Consider the following 21403-nt stretch of genomic DNA (forward strand, 5'->3'; position numbering starts at 1 on the left):
TGTAAAGAGACTTTCAATTTCTATTTTTTTGGTCAAAAAGCACTAAAATTTTAGTTGTTTTCGCCCAACGTGGGGCTCGAACCCACGACCCTGAGATTAAGAGTCTCATGCTCTACTGACTGAGCTAGCCGGGCTTCTTTGGATGCTTATAGTTTTCTTCCCTATCCCTGCACTGCCGTTTTCCACAGATAGGATGTACTCTGGTGGAGTTTGGAAAGAAAATACACATCAGCCAGAGGCAGAAATAGTCTAAGAAAGTATCAAACACAATTACCAGTCAATATCAGAACCCATTGAAGAATATCAGGAAATAGCCGATTAAACCTGTGTGAAAAAAAGTCTTATTCGTGTTTTCTGCACTTTTGTAAGATGATGCATACTTTTTCTTTTACAGTGAATACATTAAGGTATGGTATTGCCCCATTACACATCATCCAGACATGCATTCATATATTGCATGTTAACAATGAAAATATTGCAAAGAGACTTTCAATTTCTATTTTTTTGGTCAAAAAGCACTGCAATTTTAGTTGTTATCGCCCACCGTGGGGCTCAAACCCACGACCCTGAGATTAAGAGTCTCATGCTCTACCGACTGAGCTAGCCGGGCTCTTTTGGATGTCTATAGTTTTCTTCCCTATCCCTGCACTGCCGCTTTCCACAGATAGGATGCTGTGTAATCATAGGCTCTGGTGGAGTTTGGAAAGAAAATACACATCAGCCAGAGGCAGAAATAGTCTAAGAAAGTATCAAACACAATTACCAGTCAATATCAGAACGCATTGAAGAATATCAGGAAATAGCCGATTAAACCTGTGTGGAAAAAAGTCTTATTTGTGTTTTCTCCACTTTATTTTATAGTAAGATGATACATACTTTTTCTTTTACAGTGAATACATTAAGGTGTGGTATTGCCCCATTACACATCATCCAGACATGCATTCATATATTGCATGTTAACAATCAAAATATTGCAAATATTGTAAAGAGACTTTCAATTTCTATTTTTTTGGTCAAAAAGCACTAAAATTTTAGTTGTTTTCGCCCAACGTGGGGCTCAAACCCACGACCCTGAGATTAAGAGTCTCATGCTCTACCGACTGAGCTAGCCAGGCTCCTTTGGATGCCTATAGTTTTCTTCCCTATCCCTGCACTGCCGTTTTCCACAGATAGGATGTATTTTTTTGGTCAAAAAGCACTATAATTTTAGTTGTTTTCACCCAACGTGGGGCTCAAACCCACGACCCTGAGATTAAGAGTCTCATGCTCTACCGACTGAGCTAGCCAGGCTCCTTTGGATGCCTATAGTTTTCTTCCCTATCCCTGCACTGCCGTTTTCCACAGATAGGATGTATTTTTTTGGTCAAAAAGCATTACAATTTTAGTTGTGTTCGCCCAACGTGGGCTCGAACCCACGACCCTGAGATTAAGAGTATCATGCTCTACCGACTGAGCTAGCCGGGCTCCTTTGGATGCCTATAGTTTTCTTCCCTATCCCTGCACTGCCGTTTTCCACAGATAGGATGCTGTGTAATCATAGGCTCTGGTGGAGTTTGGAAAGAAAATACACATCAGCCAGAGGCAGAAATAGTCTAAGAAAGTATCAAACACAATTACCAGTCAATATCAGAACGCATTGAAGAATATCAGGAAATAGCCGATTAAACCTGTGTGGAAAAAGTCCTATTTGTGTTTTCTCCACTTTATTTTATAGTAAGATGATACATACTTTTTCTTTTACAGTGAATACATTAAGGTGTGGTATTGCCCCATTACACATCATCCAGACATGCATTCATATATTGCATGTTAACAATGAAAATATTGCAAAGAGACTTTCAATTTCTATTTTTTTGGTCAAAAAGCACTACAATTTTAGTTGTTTTCGCCCAACGTGGGGCGAAAAAACCCACGACCCTGAGATTAAGAGTCTCATGCTCTACCGACTGAGCTAGCCGGGCTCCTTTGGATGCCTATAGTTTTCTTCCCTATCCCTGCACTGCCGTTTTCCACAGATAGGATGTATTTTTTTGGTCAAAAAGCATTACAATTTTAGTTGTGTTCGCCCAACGTGGGCTCGAACCCACGACCCTGAGATTAAGAGTATCATGCTCTACCGACTGAGCTAGCCGGGCTCCTTTGGATGCCTATAGTTTTCTTCCCTATCCCTGCACTGCCGTTTTCCACAGATAGGATGCTGTGTAATCATAGGCTCTGGTGGAGTTTGGAAAGAAAATACACATCAGCCAGAGGCAGAAATAGTCTAAGAAAGTATCAAACACAATTACCAGTCAATATCAGAACGCATTGAAGAATATCAGGAAATAGCCGATTAAACCTGTGTGGAAAAAAGTCTTATTTGTGTTTTCTCCACTTTATTTTATAGTAAGATGATACATACTTTTTCTTTTACAGTGAATACATTAAGGTGTGGTATTGCCCCATTACACATCATCCAGACATGCATTCATATATTGCATGTTAACAATCAAAATATTGCAAATATTGTAAAGAGACTTTCAATTTCTATTTTTTTGGTCAAAAAGCATTAAAATTTTAGTTGTTTTCGCCCAACGTGGGGCTCGCACCCACGACCCTGAGATTAAGAGTCTCATGCTCTACCGACTGAGCTAGCCGGGCTCCTTTGGATGCCTATAGTTTTCTTCCCTATCCCTGCACTGCCGCTTTCCACAGATAGGATGCTGTGTAATCATAGGCTCTGGTGGAGTTTGGAAAGAAAATACACATCAGCCAGAGGCAGAAATAGTCTAAGAAAGTATCAAACACAATTACCAGTCAATATCAGAACGCATTGAAGAATATCAGGAAATAGCCGATTAAACCTGTGTGGAAAAAAGTCTTATTTGTGTTTTCTCCACTTTATTTTATAGTAAGATGATACATACTTTTTCTTTTACAGTGAATACATTAAGGTGTGGTATTGCCCCATTACACATCATCCAGACATGCATTCATATATTGCATGTTAACAATGAAAATATTGCAAATATTGTAAAGAGACTTTCAATTTCTATTTTTTTGGTCAAAAAGCACTAAAATTTTAGTTGCTTTCACCCAACGTGGGGCTCGAACCCACGACCCTGAGATTAAGAGTCTCAAGCTCTACCGACTGAGCTAGCCGGGCTCCTTTGGATGGCTATAGTTTTCTTCCCTATCCCTGCACTGCTGTTTTCCACAGATAGGATGTATTTTTTTGGTCAAAAAGCATTACAATTTTAGTTGTGTTCGCCCAACGTGGGCTCGAACCCACGACCCTGAGATTAAGAGTATCATGCTCTACCGACTGAGCTAGCCGGGCTCCTTTGGATGCCTATAGTTTTCTTCCCTATCCCTGCACTGCCGTTTTCCACAGATAGGATGCTGTGTAATCATAGGCTCTGGTGGAGTTTGGAAAGAAAATACACATCAGCCAGAGGCAGAAATAGTCTAAGAAAGTATCAAACACAATTACCAGTCAATATCAGAACGCATTGAAGAATATCAGGAAATAGCCGATTAAACCTGTGTGGAAAAAAGTCTTATTTGTGTTTTCTCCACTTTATTTTATAGTAAGATGATACATACTTTTTCTTTTACAGTGAATACATTAAGGTGTGGTATTGCCCCATTACACATCATCCAGACATGCATTCATATATTGCATGTTAACAATCAAAATATTGCAAATATTGTAAAGAGACTTTCAATTTCTATTTTTTTGGTCAAAAAGCATTAAAATTTTAGTTGTTTTCGCCCAACGTGGGGCTCGCACCCACGACCCTGAGATTAAGAGTCTCATGCTCTACCGACTGAGCTAGCCGGGCTCCTTTGGATGCCTATAGTTTTCTTCCCTATCCCTGCACTGCCGCTTTCCACAGATAGGATGCTGTGTAATCATAGGCTCTGGTGGAGTTTGGAAAGAAAATACACATCAGCCAGAGGCAGAAATAGTCTAAGAAAGTATCAAACACAATTACCAGTCAATATCAGAACGCATTGAAGAATATCAGGAAATAGCCGATTAAACCTGTGTGGAAAAAAGTCTTATTTGTGTTTTCTCCACTTTATTTTATAGTAAGATGATACATACTTTTTCTTTTACAGTGAATACATTAAGGTGTGGTATTGCCCCATTACACATCATCCAGACATGCATTCATATATTGCATGTTAACAATGAAAATATTGCAAATATTGTAAAGAGACTTTCAATTTCTATTTTTTTGGTCAAAAAGCACTAAAATTTTAGTTGTTTTCGCCCAACGTGGGGCTCAAACCCACGACCCTGAGATTAAGAGTCTCATGCTCTACCGACTGAGCTAGCCAGGCTCCTTTCGATGCCTATAGTTTTCTTCCCTATCCCTGCACTGCCGTTTTCCACAGATAGGATGTATTTTTTTGGTCAAAAAGCATTACAATTTTAGTTGTGTTCGCCCAACGTGGGCTCGAACCCACGACCCTGAGATGAAGAGTATCATGCTCTACCGACTGAGCTAGCCGGGCTCCTTTGGATGCCTATAGTTTTCTTCCCTATCCCTGCACTGCCGTTTTCCACAGATAGGATGCTGTGTAATCATAGGCTCTGGTGGAGTTTGGAAAGAAAATACACATCAGCCAGAGGCAGAAATAGTCTAAGAAAGTATCAAACACAATTACCAGTCAATATCAGAACGCATTGAAGAATATCAGGAAATAGCCGATTAAACCTGTGTGGAAAAAAGTCCTATTTGTGTTTTCTCCACTTTATTTTATAGTAAGATGATACATACTTTTTCTTTTACAGTGAATACATTAAGGTGTGGTATTGCCCCATTACACATCATCCAGACATGCATTCATATATTGCATGTTAACAATGAAAATATTGCAAATATTGTAAAGAGACTTTCAATTTCTATTTTTTTGGTCAAAAAGCACTAAAATTTTAGTTGTTTTCGCCCAACGTGGGGCTCGAACCCACGACCCTGAGATTAAGAGTCTCATGCTCTACCGACTGAGCTAGCCGGGCTTCTTTGGATGCTTATAGTTTTCTTCCCTATCCCTGCACTGCCGTTTTCCACAGATAGGATGTACTCTGGTGGAGTTTTCAAAGAAAATACACATCAGCCAGAGGCAGAAATAGTCTAAGAAAGTATCAAACACAATTACCAGTCAATATCAGAACGCATTGAAGAATATCAGGAAATAGCCGATTAAACCTGTGTGGAAAAAAGTCTTATTTGTGTTTTCTCCACTTTATTTTATAGTAAGATGATGCATACTTTTTCTTTTACAGTGAATACATTAAGGTATGGTATTGCCCCATTACACATCATCCAGACATGCATTCATATATTGCATGTTAACAATGAAAATATTGCAAAGAGACTTTCAATTTCTATTTTTTTGGTCAAAAAGCACTACAATTTTAGTTGTTTTCGCCCAACGTGGGGCTCAAACCCACGACCCTGAGTTTAAGAGTCTCATGCTCTACCGACTGAGCTAGCCAGGCTCCTTTCGATGCCTATAGTTTTCTTCCCTATCCCTGCACTGCCGTTTTCCACAGATAGGATGTATTTTTATGGTCAAAAAGCATTACAATTTTAGTTGTGTTCGCCCAACGTGGGCTCGAACCCACGACCCTGAGATTAAGAGTATCATGCTCTACCGACTGAGCTAGGCGGGCTCCTTTGGATGCCTATAGTTTTCTTCCCTATCCCTGCACTGCCGTTTTCCACAGATAGGATGCTGTGTAATCATAGGCTCTGGTGGAGTTTGGAAAGAAAATACACATCAGCCAGAGGCAGAAATAGTCTAAGAAAGTATCAAACACAATTACCAGTCAATATCAGAACGCATTGAAGAATATCAGGAAATAGCCGATTATACCTGTGTGGAAAAAAGTCCTATTTGTGTTTTCTCCACTTTATTTTATAGTAAGATGATACATACTTTTTCTTTTACAGTGAATACATTAAGGTGTGGTATTGCCCCATTACACATCATCCAGACATGCATTCATATATTGCATGTTAACAATGAAAATATTGCAAATATTGTAAAGAGACTTTCAATTTCTATTTTTTTGGTCAAAAAGCACTAAAATTTTAGTTGTGTTCGCCCAACTTGGGGCTCGAACCCACGACCCTGAGATTAAGAGTCTCATGCTCTACCGACTGAGCTAGCCGGGCTTCTTTGGATGTTTATAGTTTTCTTCCCTATCCCTGCACTGCCGTTTTCCACAGATAGGATGTACTCTGGTGGAGTTTGGAAAGAAAATACACATCAGCCAGAGGCAGAAATAGTCTAAGAAAGTATCAAACACAATTACCAGTTAATATCAGAACGCATTGAAGAATATCAGGAAATAGCCGATTAAACCTGTGTGGAAAAAAGTCTTATTTGTGTTTTCTCCAATTTATTTTATAGTAAGATGATGCATACTTTTTCTTTTACAGTGAATACATTAAGGTATGGTATTGCCCCATTACACATCATCCAGACATGCATTCATATATTGCATGTTAACAATGAAAATATTGCAAAGAGACTTTCAATTTCTATTTTTTTGGTCAAAAAGCACTACAATTTTAGTTGTTTTCGCCCAACGTGGGGCTCAAACCCACGACCCTGAGATTAAGAGTCTCATCCTCTACCGACTGAGCTAGCCAGGCTCCTTTGGCTGCCTATAGTTTTCTTCCCTATCCCTGCACTGCCGCTTTCCACAGATAGGATGCTGTGTAATCATAGGCTCTGGTGGAGTTTGGAAAGAAAATACACATCAGCCAGAGGCAGAAATAGTCTAAGAAAGTATCAAACACAATTACCAGTCAATATCAGAACGCATTGAAGAATATCAGGAAATAGCCGATTAAACATGTGTGGAAAAAAGTCTTATTTGTGTTTTCTCCACTTTATTTTATAGTAAGATGATACATACTTTTTCTTTTACAGTGAATACATTAAGGTGTGGTATTGCCCCATTACACATCATCCAGACATGCATTCATATATTGCATGTTAACAATGAAAATATTGCAAATATTGTAAAGAGACTTTCAATTTCTATTTTTTTGGTCAAAAAGCACTAAAATTTTAGTTGTTTTCGCCCAACGTGGGGCTCGAACCCACGACCCTGAGATTAAGAGTCTCATGCTCTACCGACTGAGCTAGCCGGGCTTCTTTGGATGCTTATAGTTTTCTTCCCTATCCCTGCACTGCCGTTTTCCACAGATAGGATGTACTCTGGTGGAGTTTGGAAAGAAAATACACATCAGCCAGAGGCAGAAATAGTCTAAGAAAGTATCAAACACAATTACCAGTCAATATCAGAACGCATTGAAGAATATCAGGAAATAGCCGATTAAACCTGTGTGAAAAAAAGTCTTATTTGTGTTTTCTCCACTTTATTTTATAGTAAGATGATGCATACTTTTTCTTTTACAGTGAATACATTAAGGTATGGTATTGCCCCATTACACATCATCCAGACATGCATTCATATATTGCATGTTAACAATGAAAATATTGCAAAGAGACTTTCAATTTCTATTTTTTTGGTCAAAAAGCATTACAATTTTAGTTGTTATCGCCCAACGTGGGGCTCAAACCCACGACCCTGAGATTAAGAGTCTCATGCTCTACCGACTGTGCTAGCCGGGCTTCTTTGGATGCCTATAGTTTTCTTCCCTATCCCTGCACTGCCGCTTTCCACAGATAGGATGCTGTGTAATCATAGGCTCTGGTGGAGTTTGGAAAGAAAATACACATCAGCCAGAGGCAGAAATAGTCTAAGAAAGTATCAAACACAATTACCAGTCAATATCAGAACGCATTGAAGAATATCAGGAAATAGCCGATTAAACCTGTGTGGAAAAAAGTCTTATTTGTGTTTTCTCCACTTTATTTTATAGTAAGATGATACATACTTTTTCTTTTACAGTGAATACATTAAGGTGTGGTATTGCCCCATTACACATCATCCAGACATGCATTCATATATTGCATGTTAACAATCAAAATATTGCAAATATTGTAAAGAGACTTTCAATTTCTATTTTTTTGGTCAAAAAGCACTAAAATTTTAGTTGTTTTCGCCCAACGTGGGGCTCAAAGCCACGACCCTGAGATTAAGAGTCTCATGCTCTACCGACTGAGCTAGCCAGGCTCCTTTGGATGCCTCTAGTTTTCTTCCCTATCCCTGCACTGCCGTTTTCCACAGATAGGATGTATTTTTTTGGTCAAAAAGCACTATAATTTTAGTTGTTTTCACCCAATGTGGGGCTCGAACCCACGACCCTGAGATTAAGAGTCTCATGCTCTACCGACTGAGCTAGCCAGGCTCCTTTGGATGCCTATAGTTTTCTTCCCTATCCCTGCACTGCCGTTTTCCACAGATAGGATGTATTTTTTTGGTCAAAAAGCATTACAATTTTAGTTGTGTTCGCCCAACGTGGGCTCGAACCCACGACCCTGAGATTAAGAGTATCATGCTCTACCGACTGAGCTAGCCGGGCTCCTTTGGATGCCTATAGTTTTCTTCCCTATCCCTGCACTGCCGTTTTCCACAGATAGGATGCTGTGTAATCATAGGCTCTGGTGGAGTTTGGAAAGAAAATACACATCAGCCAGAGGCAGAAATAGTCTAAGAAAGTATCAAACACAATTACCAGTCAATATCAGAACGCATTGAAGAATATCAGGAAATAGCCGATTAAACCTGTGTGGAAAAAAGTCCTATTTGTGTTTTCTCCACTTTATTTTATAGTAAGATGATACATACTTTTTCTTTTACAGTGAATACATTAAGGTGTGGTATTGCCCCATTACACATCATCCAGACATGCATTCATATATTGCATGTTAACAATGAAAATATTGCAAATATTGTAAAGAGACTTTCAATTTCTATTTTTTTGGTCAAAAAGCACTAAAATTTTAATTGTTTTCGCCCAACGTGGGGCTCGAACCCACGACCCTGAGATTAAGAGTCTCATGCTCTACCGACTGAGCTAGCCGGGCTTCTTTGGATGCTTATAGTTTTCTTCCCTATCCCTGCACTGCCGTTTTCCACAGATAGGATGTACTCTGGTGGAGTTTGGAAAGAAAATACACATCAGCCAGAGGCAGAAATAGTCTAAGAAAGTATCAAACACAATTACCAGTCAATATCAGAACGCATTGAAGAATATCAGGAAATAGCCGATTAAACCTGTGTGGAAAAAAGTCTTATTTGTGTTTTCTCCACTTTATTTTATAGTAAGATGATGCATACTTTTTCTTTTACAGTGAATACATTAAGGTATGGTATTGCCCCATTACACATCATCCAGACATGCATTCATATATTGCATGTTAACAATGAAAATATTGCAAAGAGACTTTCAATTTCTATTTTTTTGGTCAAAAAGCACTACAATTTTAGTTGTTTTCGCCCAACGTGGGGCTCAAACCCACGACCCTGAGATTAAGAGTCTCATGCTCTACCGACTGAGCTAGCCGGGCTCCTTTGGATGCCTATAGTTTTCTTCCCTATCCCTGCACTGCCGCTTTCCACAGATAGGATGCTGTGTAATCATAGGCTCTGGTGGAGTTTGGAAAGAAAATACACATCAGCCAGAGGCAGAAATAGTCTAAGAAAGTATCAAACACAATTACCAGTCAATATCAGAACGCATTGAAGAATATCAGGAAATAGCCGATTAAACCTGTGTGGAAAAAAGTCTTATTTGTGTTTTCTCCATTTTATTTTATAGTAAGATGATACATACTTTTTCTTTTACAGTGAATACATTAAGGTGTGGTATTGCCCCATTACACATCATCCAGACATGCATTCATATATTGCATGTTAACAATCAAAATATTGCAAATATTGTAAAGAGACTTTCAATTTCTATTTTTTTTGGTCAAAAAGCACTAAAATTTTAGTTTTTTTCGCCCAACGTGGGGCTCAAACCCACGACCCTGAGATTAAGAGTCTCATGCTCTACCGACTGAGCTAGCCAGGCTCCTTTGGATGCCTATAGTTTTCTTCCCTATCCCTGCACTGCCGTTTTCCACAGATAGGATGTATTTTTTTGGTCAAAAAGCACTATAATTTTAGTTGTTTTCACCCAATGTGGGGCTCGAACCCACGACCCTGAGATTAAGAGTATCATGCTCTACCGACTGAGCTAGCCGGGCTCCTTTGGATGCCTATAGTTTTCTTCCCTATCCCTGCACTGCCGTTTTCCACAGATAGGATGCTGTGTAATCATAGGCTCTGGTGGAGTTTGGAAAGAAAATACACATCAGCCAGAGGCAGAAATAGTCTAAGAAAGTATCAAACACAATTACCAGTCAATATCAGAACGCATTGAAGAATATCAGGAAATAGCCGATTAAACCTGTGTGGAAAAAAGTCCTATTTGTGTTTTCTCCACTTTATTTTATAGTAAGATGATACATACTTTTTCTTTTACAGTGAATACATTAAGGTATGGTATTGCCCCATTACACATCATCCAGACATGCATTCATATATTGCATGTTAACAATCAAAATATTGCAAATATTGTAAAGAGACTTTCAATTTCTATTTTTTTGGTCAAAAAGCACTAAAATTTTAGTTGTTTTCGCCCAACGTGGGGCTCAAACCCACGACCCTGAGATTAAGAGTCTCATGCTCTACCGACTGAGCTAGCCAGGCTCCTTTGGATGCCTATAGTTTTCTTCCCTATCCCTGCACTGCCGTTTTCCACAGATAGGATGTATTTTTTTGGTCAAAAAGCACTATAATTTTAGTTGTTTTCGCCCAACGTGGGGCTCGAACCCACGACCCTGAGATTAAGAGTCTCATGCTCTACCGACTGAGCTAGCCAGGCTCCTTTGGATGCCTATAGTTTTCTTCCCTATCCCTGCACTGCCGTTTTCCACAGATAGGATGTATTTTTTTGGTCAAAAAGCACTATAATTTTAGTTGTTTTCACCCAACGTGGGGCTCAAACCCACGACCCTGAGATTAAGAGTCTCATGCTCTACCGACTGAGCTAGCCAGGCTCCTTTGGATGCCTATAGTTTTCTTCCCTATCCCTGCACTGCCGTTTTCCACAGATAGGATGTATTTTTTTGGTCAAAAAGCATTACAATTTTAGTTGTGTTCGCCCAACGTGGGCTCGAACCCACGACCCTGAGATTAAGAGTATCATGCTCTACCGACTGAGCTAGCCGGGCTCCTTTGGATGCCTATAGTTTTCTTCCCTATCCCTGCACTGCCGTTTTCCACAGATAGGATGCTGTGTAATCATAGGCTCTGGTGGAGTTTGGAAAGAAAATACACATCAGCCAGAGGCAGAAATAGTCTAAGAAAGTATCAAACACAATTACCAGTCAATATCAGAACGCATTGAAGAATATCAGGAAATAGCCGATTAAACCTGTGTGGAAAAAGTCCTATTTGTGTTTTCTCCACTTTATTTTATAGTAAGATGATACATACTTTTTCTTTTACAGTGAATACATTAAGGTGTGGTATTGCCCCATTACACATCATCCAGACATGCATTCATATATTGCATGTTAACAATGAAAATATTGCAAAGAGACTTTCAATTTCTATTTTTTTGGTCAAAAAGCACTACAATTTTAGTTGTTTTCGCCCAACGTGGGGCGAAAAAACCCACGACCCTGAGATTAAGAGTCTCATGCTCTACCGACTGAGCTAGCCGGGCTCCTTTGGATGCCTATAGTTTTCTTCCCTATCCCTGCACTGCCGTTTTCCACAGATAGGATGTATTTTTTTGGTCAAAAAGCATTACAATTTTAGTTGTGTTCGCCCAACGTGGGCTCGAACCCACGACCCTGAGATTAAGAGTATCATGCTCTACCGACTGAGCTAGCCGGGCTCCTTTGGATGCCTATAGTTTTCTTCCCTATCCCTGCACTGCCGTTTTCCACAGATAGGATGCTGTGTAATCATAGGCTCTGGTGGAGTTTGGAAAGAAAATACACATCAGCCAGAGGCAGAAATAGTCTAAGAAAGTATCAAACACAATTACCAGTCAATATCAGAACGCATTGAAGAATATCAGGAAATAGCCGATTAAACCTGTGTGGAAAAAAGTCTTATTTGTGTTTTCTCCACTTTATTTTATAGTAAGATGATACATACTTTTTCTTTTACAGTGAATACATTAAGGTGTGGTATTGCCCCATTACACATCATCCAGACATGCATTCATATATTGCATGTTAACAATCAAAATATTGCAAATATTGTAAAGAGACTTTCAATTTCTATTTTTTTGGTCAAAAAGCATTAAAATTTTAGTTGTTTTCGCCCAACGTGGGGCTCGCACCCACGACCCTGAGATTAAGAGTCTCATGCTCTACCGACTGAGCTAGCCGGGCTCCTTTGGATGCCTATAGTTTTCTTCCCTATCCCTGCACTGCCGCTTTCCACAGATAGGATGCTGTGTAATCATAGGCTCTGGTGGAGTTTGGAAAGAAAATACACATCAGCCAGAGGCAGAAATAGTCTAAGAAAGTATCAAACACAATTACCAGTCAATATCAGAACGCATTGAAGAATATCAGGAAATAGCCGATTAAACCTGTGTGGAAAAAAGTCTTATTTGTGTTTTCTCCACTTTATTTTATAGTAAGATGATACATACTTTTTCTTTTACAGTGAATACATTAAGGTGTGGTATTGCCCCATTACACATCATCCAGACATGCATTCATATATTGCATGTTAACAATGAAAATATTGCAAATATTGTAAAGAGACTTTCAATTTCTATTTTTTTGGTCAAAAAGCACTAAAATTTTAGTTGCTTTCACCCAACGTGGGGCTCGAACCCACGACCCTGAGATTAAGAGTCTCAAGCTCTACCGACTGAGCTAGCCGGGCTCCTTTGGATGCCTATAGTTTTCTTCCCTATCCCTGCACTGCCGTTTTCCACAGATAGGATGTATTTTTTTGGTCAAAAAGCATTACAATTTTAGTTGTGTTCGCCCAACGTGGGCTCGAACCCACGACCCTGAGATTAAGAGTATCATGCTCTACCGACTGAGCTAGCCGGGCTCCTTTGGATGCCTATAGTTTTCTTCCCTATCCCTGCACTGCCGTTTTCCACAGATAGGATGCTGTGTAATCATAGGCTCTGGTGGAGTTTGGAAAGAAAATACACATCAGCCAGAGGCAGAAATAGTCTAAGAAAGTATCAAACACAATTACCAGTCAATATCAGAACGCATTGAAGAATATCAGGAAATAGCCGATTAAACCTGTGTGGAAAAAAGTCTTATTTGTGTTTTCTCCACTTTATTTTATAGTAAGATGATACATACTTTTTCTTTTACAGTGAATACATTAAGGTGTGGTATTGCCCCATTACACATCATCCAGACATGCATTCATATATTGCATGTTAACAATCAAAATATTGCAAATATTGTAAAGAGACTTTCAATTTCTATTTTTTTGGTCAAAAAGCATTAAAATTTTAGTTGTTTTCGCCCAACGTGGGGCTCGCACCCACGACCCTGAGATTAAGAGTCTCATGCTCTACCGACTGAGCTAGCCGGGCTCCTTTGGATGCCTATAGTTTTCTTCCCTATCCCTGCACTGCCGCTTTCCACAGATAGGATGCTGTGTAATCATAGGCTCTGGTGGAGTTTGGAAAGAAAATACACATCAGCCAGAGGCAGAAATAGTCTAAGAAAGTATCAAACACAATTACCAGTCAATATCAGAACGCATTGAAGAATATCAGGAAATAGCCGATTAAACCTGTGTGGAAAAAAGTCTTATTTGTGTTTTCTCCACTTTATTTTATAGTAAGATGATACATACTTTTTCTTTTACAGTGAATACATTAAGGTGTGGTATTGCCCCATTACACATCATCCAGACATGCATTCATATATTGCATGTTAACAATGAAAATATTGCAAATATTGTAAAGAGACTTTCAATTTCTATTTTTTTGGTCAAAAAGCACTAAAATTTTAGTTGTTTTCGCCCAACGTGGGGCTCAAACCCACGACCCTGAGATTAAGAGTCTCATGCTCTACCGACTGAGCTAGCCAGGCTCCTTTCCATGCCTATAGTTTTCTTCCCTATCCCTGCACTGCCGTTTTCCACAGATAGGATGTATTTTTTTGGTCAAAAAGCATTACAATTTTAGTTGTGTTCGCCCAACGTGGGCTCGAACCCACGTCCCTGAGATGAAGAGTATCATGCTCTACCGACTGAGCTAGCCGGGCTCCTTTGGATGCCTATAGTTTTCTTCCCTATCCCTGCACTGCCGTTTTCCACAGATAGGATGCTGTGTAATCATAGGCTCTGGTGGAGTTTGGAAAGAAAATACACATCAGCCAGAGGCAGAAATAGTCTAAGAAAGTATCAAACACAATTACCAGTCAATATCAGAACGCATTGAAGAATATCAGGAAATAGCCGATTAAACCTGTGTGGAAAAAAGTCCTATTTGTGTTTTCTCCACTTTATTTTATAGTAAGATGATACATACTTTTTCTTTTACAGTGAATACATTAAGGTGTGGTATTGCCCCATTACACATCATCCAGACATGCATTCATATATTGCATGTTAACAATGAAAATATTGCAAATATTGTAAAGAGACTTTCAATTTCTATTTTTTTGGTCAAAAAGCACTAAAATTTTAGTTGTTTTCGCCCAACGTGGGGCTCGAACCCACGACCCTGAGATTAAGAGTCTCATGCTCTACCGACTGAGCTAGCCGGGCTTCTTTGGATGCTTATAGTTTTCTTCCCTATCCCTGCACTGCGGTTTTCCACAGATAGGATGTACTCTGGTGGAGTTTTCAAAGAAAATACACATCAGCCAGAGGCAGAAATAGTCTAAGAAAGTATCAAACACAATTACCAGTCAATATCAGAACGCATTGAAGAATATCAGGAAATAGCCGATTAAACCTGTGTGGAAAAAAGTCTTATTTGTGTTTTCTCCACTTTATTTTATAGTAAGATGATGCATACTTTTTCTTTTACAGTGAATACATTAAGGTATGGTATTGCCCCATTACACATCATCCAGACATGCATTCATATATTGCATGTTAACAATGAAAATATTGCAAAGAGACTTTCAATTTCTATTTTTTTGGTCAAAAAGCACTACAATTTTAGTTGTTTTCGCCCAACGTGGGGCTCAAACCCACGACCCTGAGTTTAAGAGTCTCATGCTCTACCGACTGAGCTAGCCAGGCTCCTTTCGATGCCTATAGTTTTCTTCCCTATCCCTGCACTGCCGTTTTCCACAGATAGGATGTATTTTTATGGTCAAAAAGCATTACAATTTTAGTTGTGTTCGCCCAACGTGGGCTCGAACCCACGACCCTGAGATTAAGAGTATCATGCTCTACCGACTGAGCTAGGCGGGCTCCTTTGGATGCCTATAGTTTTCTTCCCTATCCCTGCACTGCCGTTTTCCACAGATAGGATGCTGTGTAATCATAGGCTCTGGTGGAGTTTGGAAAGAAAATACACATCAGCCAGAGGCAGAAATAGTCTAAGAAAGTATCAAACACAATTACCAGTCAATATCAGAACGCATTGAAGAATATCAGGAAATAGCCGATTATACCTGTGTGGAAAAAAGTCCTATTTGTGTTTTCTCCACTTTATTTTATAGTAAGATGATACATACTTTTTCTTTTACAGTGAATACATTAAGGTGTGGTATTGCCCCATTACACATCATCCAGACATGCATTCATATATTGCATGTTAACAATGAAAATATTGCAAATATTGTAAAGAGACTTTCAATTTCTATTTTTTTGGTCAAAAAGCACTAAAATTTTAGTTGTGTTCGCCCAACTTGGGGCTCGAACCCACGACCCTGAGATTAAGAGTCTCATGCTCTACCGACTGAGCTAGCCGGGCTTCTTTGGATGTTTATAGTTTTCTTCCCTATCCCTGCACTGCCGTTTTCCACAGATAGGATGTACTCTGGTGGAGTTTGGAAAGAAAATACACATCAGCCAGAGGCAGAAATAGTCTAAGAAAGTATCAAACACAATTACCAGTTAATATCAGAACGCATTGAAGAATATCAGGAAATAGCCGATTAAACCTGTGTGGAAAAAAGTCTTATTTGTGTTTTCTCCAATTTATTTTATAGTAAGATGATGCATACTTTTTCTTTTACAGTGAATACATTAAGGTATGGTATTGCCCCATTACACATCATCCAGACATGCATTCATATATTGCATGTTAACAATGAAAATATTGCAAAGAGACTTTCAATTTCTATTTTTTTGGTCAAAAAGCACTACAATTTTAGTTGTTTTCGCCCAACGTGGGGCTCAAACCCACGACCCTGAGATTAAGAGTCTCATCCTCTACCGACTGAGCTAGCCAGGCTCCTTTGGCTGCCTATAGTTTTCTTCCCTATCCCTGCACTGCCGCTTTCCACAGATAGGATGCTGTGTAATCATAGGCTCTGGTGGAGTTTGGAAAGAAAATACACATCAGCCAGAGGCAGAAATAGTCTAAGAAAGTATCAAACACAATTACCAGTCAATATCAGAACGCATTGAAGAATATCAGGAAATAGCCGATTAAACATGTGTGGAAAAAAGTCTTATTTGTGTTTTCTCCACTTTATTTTATAGTAAGATGATACATACTTTTTCTTTTACAGTGAATACATTAAGGTGTGGTATTGCCCCATTACACATCATCCAGACATGCATTCATATATTGCATGTTAACAATGAAAATATTGCAAATATTGTAAAGAGACTTTCAATTTCTATTTTTTTGGTCAAAAAGCACTAAAATTTTAGTTGTTTTCGCCCAACGTGGGGCTCGAACCCACGACCCTGAGATTAAGAGTCTCATGCTCTACCGACTGAGCTAGCCGGGCTTCTTTGGATGCTTATAGTTTTCTTCCCTATCCCTGCACTGCCGTTTTCCACAGATAGGATGTACTCTGGTGGAGTTTGGAAAGAAAATACACATCAGCCAGAGGCAGAAATAGTCTAAGAAAGTATCAAACACAATTACCAGTCAATATCAGAACGCATTGAAGAATATCAGGAAATAGCCGATTAAACCTGTGTGAAAAAAAGTCTTATTTGTGTTTTCTCCACTTTATTTTATAGTAAGATGATGCATACTTTTTCTTTTACAGTGAATACATTAAGGTATGGTATTGCCCCATTACACATCATCCAGACATGCATTCATATATTGCATGTTAACAATGAAAATATTGCAAAGAGACTTTCAATTTCTATTTTTTTGGTCAAAAAGCATTACAATTTTAGTTGTTATCACCCAACGTGGGGCTCAAACCCACGACCCTGAGATTAAGAGTCTCATGCTCTACCGACTGTGCTAGCCGGGCTCCTTTGGATGCCTATAGTTTTCTTCCCTATCCCTGCACTGCCGCTTTCCACAGATAGGATGCTGTGTAATCATAGGCTCTGGTGGAGTTTGGAAAGAAAATACACATCAGCCAGAGGCAGAAATAGTCTAAGAAAGTATCAAACACAATTACCAGTCAATATCAGAACGCATTGAAGAATATCAGGAAATAGCCGATTAAACCTGTGTGGAAAAAAGTCTTATTTGTGTTTTCTCCACTTTATTTTATAGTAAGATGATACATACTTTTTCTTTTACAGTGAATACATTAAGGTGTGGTATTGCCCCATTACACATCATCCAGACATGCATTCATATATTGCATGTTAACAATCAAAATATTGCAAATATTGTAAAGAGACTTTCAATTTCTATTTTTTTGGTCAAAAAGCACTAAAATTTTAGTTGTTTTCGCCCAACGTGGGGCTCAAAGCCACGACCCTGAGATTAAGAGTCTCATGCTCTACCGACTGAGCTAGCCAGGCTCCTTTGGATGCCTCTAGTTTTCTTCCCTATCCCTGCACTGCCGTTTTCCACAGATAGGATGTATTTTTTTGGTCAAAAAGCACTATAATTTTAGTTGTTTTCACCCAATGTGGGGCTCGAACCCACGACCCTGAGATTAAGAGTCTCATGCTCTACCGACTGAGCTAGCCAGGCTCCTTTGGATGCCTATAGTTTTCTTCCCTATCCCTGCACTGCCGTTTTCCACAGATAGGATGTATTTTTTTGGTCAAAAAGCATTACAATTTTAGTTGTGTTCGCCCAACGTGGGCTCGAACCCACGACCCTGAGATTAAGAGTATCATGCTCTACCGACTGAGCTAGCCGGGCTCCTTTGGATGCCTATAGTTTTCTTCCCTATCCCTGCACTGCCGTTTTCCACAGATAGGATGCTGTGTAATCATAGGCTCTGGTGGAGTTTGGAAAGAAAATACACATCAGCCAGAGGCAGAAATAGTCTAAGAAAGTATCAAACACAATTACCAGTCAATATCAGAACGCATTGAAGAATATCAGGAAATAGCCGATTAAACCTGTGTGGAAAAAAGTCCTATTTGTGTTTTCTCCACTTTATTTTATAGTAAGATGATACATACTTTTTCTTTTACAGTGAATACATTAAGGTGTGGTATTGCCCCATTACACATCATCCAGACATGCATTCATATATTGCATGTTAACAATGAAAATATTGCAAATATTGTAAAGAGACTTTCAATTTCTATTTTTTTGGTCAAAAAGCACTAAAATTTTAATTGTTTTCGCCCAACGTGGGGCTCGAACCCACGACCCTGAGATTAAGAGTCTCATGCTCTACCGACTGAGCTAGCCGGGCTTCTTTGGATGCTTATAGTTTTCTTCCCTATCCCTGCACTGCCGTTTTCCACAGATAGGATGTACTCTGGTGGAGTTTGGAAAGAAAATACACATCAGCCAGAGGCAGAAATAGTCTAAGAAAGTATCAAACACAATTACCAGTCAATATCAGAACGCATTGAAGAATATCAGGAAATAGCCGATTAAACCTGTGTGGAAAAAAGTCTTATTTGTGTTTTCTCCACTTTATTTTATAGTAAGATGATGCATACTTTTTCTTTTACAGTGAATACATTAAGGTATGGTATTGCCCCATTACACATCATCCAGACATGCATTCATATATTGCATGTTAACAATGAAAATATTGCAAAGAGACTTTCAATTTCTATTTTTTTGGTCAAAAAGCACTACAATTTTAGTTGTTTTCGCCCAACGTGGGGCTCAAACCCACGACCCTGAGATTAAGAGTCTCATGCTCTACCGACTGAGCTAGCCGGGCTCCTTTGGATGCCTATAGTTTTCTTCCCTATCCCTGCACTGCCGCTTTCCACAGATAGGATGCTGTGTAATCATAGGCTCTGGTGGAGTTTGGAAAGAAAATACACATCAGCCAGAGGCAGAAATAGTCTAAGAAAGTATCAAACACAATTACCAGTCAATATCAGAACGCATTGAAGAATATCAGGAAATAGCCGATTAAACCTGTGTGGAAAAAAGTCTTATTTGTGTTTTCTCCATTTTATTTTATAGTAAGATGATACATACTTTTTCTTTTACAGTGAATACATTAAGGTGTGGTATTGCCCCATTACACATCATCCAGACATGCATTCATATATTGCATGTTAACAATCAAAATATTGCAAATATTGTAAAGAGACTTTCAATTTCTATTTTTTTTGGTCAAAAAGCACTAAAATTTTAGTTTTTTTCGCCCAACGTGGGGCTCAAACCCACGACCCTGAGATTAAGAGTCTCATGCTCTACCGACTGAGCTAGCCAGGCTCCTTTGGATGCCTATAGTTTTCTTCCCTATCCCTGCACTGCCGTTTTCCACAGATAGGATGTATTTTTTTGGTCAAAAAGCACTATAATTTTAGTTGTTTTCACCCAATGTGGGGCTCGAACCCACGACCCTGAGATTAAGAGTATCATGCTCTACCGACTGAGCTAGCCGGGCTCCTTTGGATGCCTATAGTTTTCTTCCCTATCCCTGCACTGCCGTTTTCCACAGATAGGATGCTGTGTAATCATAGGCTCTGGTGGAGTTTGGAAAGAAAATACACATCAGCCAGAGGCAGAAATAGTCTAAGAAAGTATCAAACACAATTACCAGTCAATATCAGAACGCATTGAAGAATATCAGGAAATAGCCGATTAAACCTGTGTGGAAAAAAGTCCTATTTGTGTTTTCTCCACTTTATTTTATAGTAAGATGATACATACTTTTTCTTTTACAGTGAATACATTAAGGTATGGTATTGCCCCATTACACATCATCCAGACATGCATTCATATATTGCATGTTAACAATCAAAATATTGCAAATATTGTAAAGAGACTTTCAATTTCTATTTTTTTGGTCAAAAAGCACTAAAATTTTAGTTGTTTTCGCCCAACGTGGGGCTCAAACCCACGACCCTGAGATTAAGAGTCTCATGCTCTACCGACTGAGCTAGCCAGGCTCCTTTGGATGCCTATAGTTTTCTTCCCTATCCCTGCACTGCCGTTTTCCACAGATAGGATGTATTTTTTTGGTCAAAAAGCACTATAATTTTAGTTGTTTTCGCCCAACGTGGGGCTCGAACCCACGACCCTGAGATTAAGAGTCTCATGCTCTACCGACTGAGCTAGCCGGGCTTCTTTGGATGCTTATAGTTTTCTTCCCTATCCCTGCACTGCCGTTTTCCACAGATAGGATGTACTCTGGTGGAGTTTGGAAAGAAAATACACATCAGCCAGAGGCAGAAATAGTCTAAGAAAGTATCAAACACAATTACCAGTCAATATCAGAACGCATTGAAGAATATCAGGAAATAGCCGATTAAACCTGTGTGGAAAAAAGTCTTATTTGTGTTTTCTCCACTTTATTTTATAGTAAGATGATGCATACTTTTTCTTTTACAGTGAATACATTAAGGTATGGTATTGCCCCATTACACATCATCCAGACATGCATTCATATATTGCATGTTAACAATGAAAATATTGCAAAGAGACTTTCAATTTCTATTTTTTTGGTCAAAAAGCACTACAATTTTAGTTGTTTTCGCCCAACGTGGGGCTCAAACCCACGACCGTGAGTTTAAGAGTCTCATGCGCTACCGACTGAGCTAGCCAGGCTCCTTTGGCTGCCTATAGTTTTCTTCCCTATCCCTGCACTGCCGCTTTCCACAGATAGGATGCTGTGTAATCATAGGCTCTGGTGGAGTTTGGAAAGAAAATACACATCAGCCAGAGGCAGAAATAGTCTAAGAAAGTATCAAACACAATTACCAGTCAATATCAGAACGCATTGAAGAATATCAGGAAATAGCCGATTAAACATGTGTGGAAAAAAGTCTTATTTGTGTTTTCTCCACTTTATTTTATAGTAAGATGATACATACTTTTTCTTTTACAGTGAATACATTAAGGTGTGGTATTGCCCCATTACACATCATCCAGACATGCATTCATATATTGCATGT

At 39.1% G+C, this 21403-nt stretch overlaps 7 non-coding genes across 7 annotated transcripts; all 7 read right to left on the bottom strand.

Moving 5' to 3' along the window:
- Positions 1–4935: 4935 nt before the first annotated feature.
- On the bottom strand, positions 4936–5008 carry TRNAK-CUU (transfer RNA lysine (anticodon CUU)). The gene has a single exon. It is a non-coding gene; the product is annotated as a tRNA-Lys (tRNA).
- A 2077-nt stretch (positions 5009–7085) lies between these two features.
- Positions 7086–7158, bottom strand: TRNAK-CUU (transfer RNA lysine (anticodon CUU)). The gene has a single exon. It is a non-coding gene; the product is annotated as a tRNA-Lys (tRNA).
- Positions 7159–8927: 1769 nt separating this feature from the next.
- TRNAK-CUU (transfer RNA lysine (anticodon CUU)) lies at positions 8928–9000 on the bottom strand. Its single transcript has one exon. It is a non-coding gene; the product is annotated as a tRNA-Lys (tRNA).
- A 5664-nt stretch (positions 9001–14664) lies between these two features.
- On the bottom strand, positions 14665–14737 carry TRNAK-CUU (transfer RNA lysine (anticodon CUU)). The gene has a single exon. It is a non-coding gene; the product is annotated as a tRNA-Lys (tRNA).
- A 2077-nt stretch (positions 14738–16814) lies between these two features.
- Positions 16815–16887, bottom strand: TRNAK-CUU (transfer RNA lysine (anticodon CUU)). Its single transcript has one exon. It is a non-coding gene; the product is annotated as a tRNA-Lys (tRNA).
- A 1769-nt stretch (positions 16888–18656) lies between these two features.
- Positions 18657–18729, bottom strand: TRNAK-CUU (transfer RNA lysine (anticodon CUU)). The gene has a single exon. It is a non-coding gene; the product is annotated as a tRNA-Lys (tRNA).
- Positions 18730–20500: 1771 nt separating this feature from the next.
- Positions 20501–20573, bottom strand: TRNAK-CUU (transfer RNA lysine (anticodon CUU)). The gene has a single exon. It is a non-coding gene; the product is annotated as a tRNA-Lys (tRNA).
- Between the last annotated feature and the right edge of the window lie 830 nt (positions 20574–21403).

This window comes from Ambystoma mexicanum, chromosome 4q (assembly GCF_040938575.1).
Source record: "Ambystoma mexicanum isolate Mex_15411 chromosome 4q, UKY_AmexF1_1, whole genome shotgun sequence".
Taxonomy (NCBI): domain Eukaryota; kingdom Metazoa; phylum Chordata; class Amphibia; order Caudata; family Ambystomatidae; genus Ambystoma; species Ambystoma mexicanum.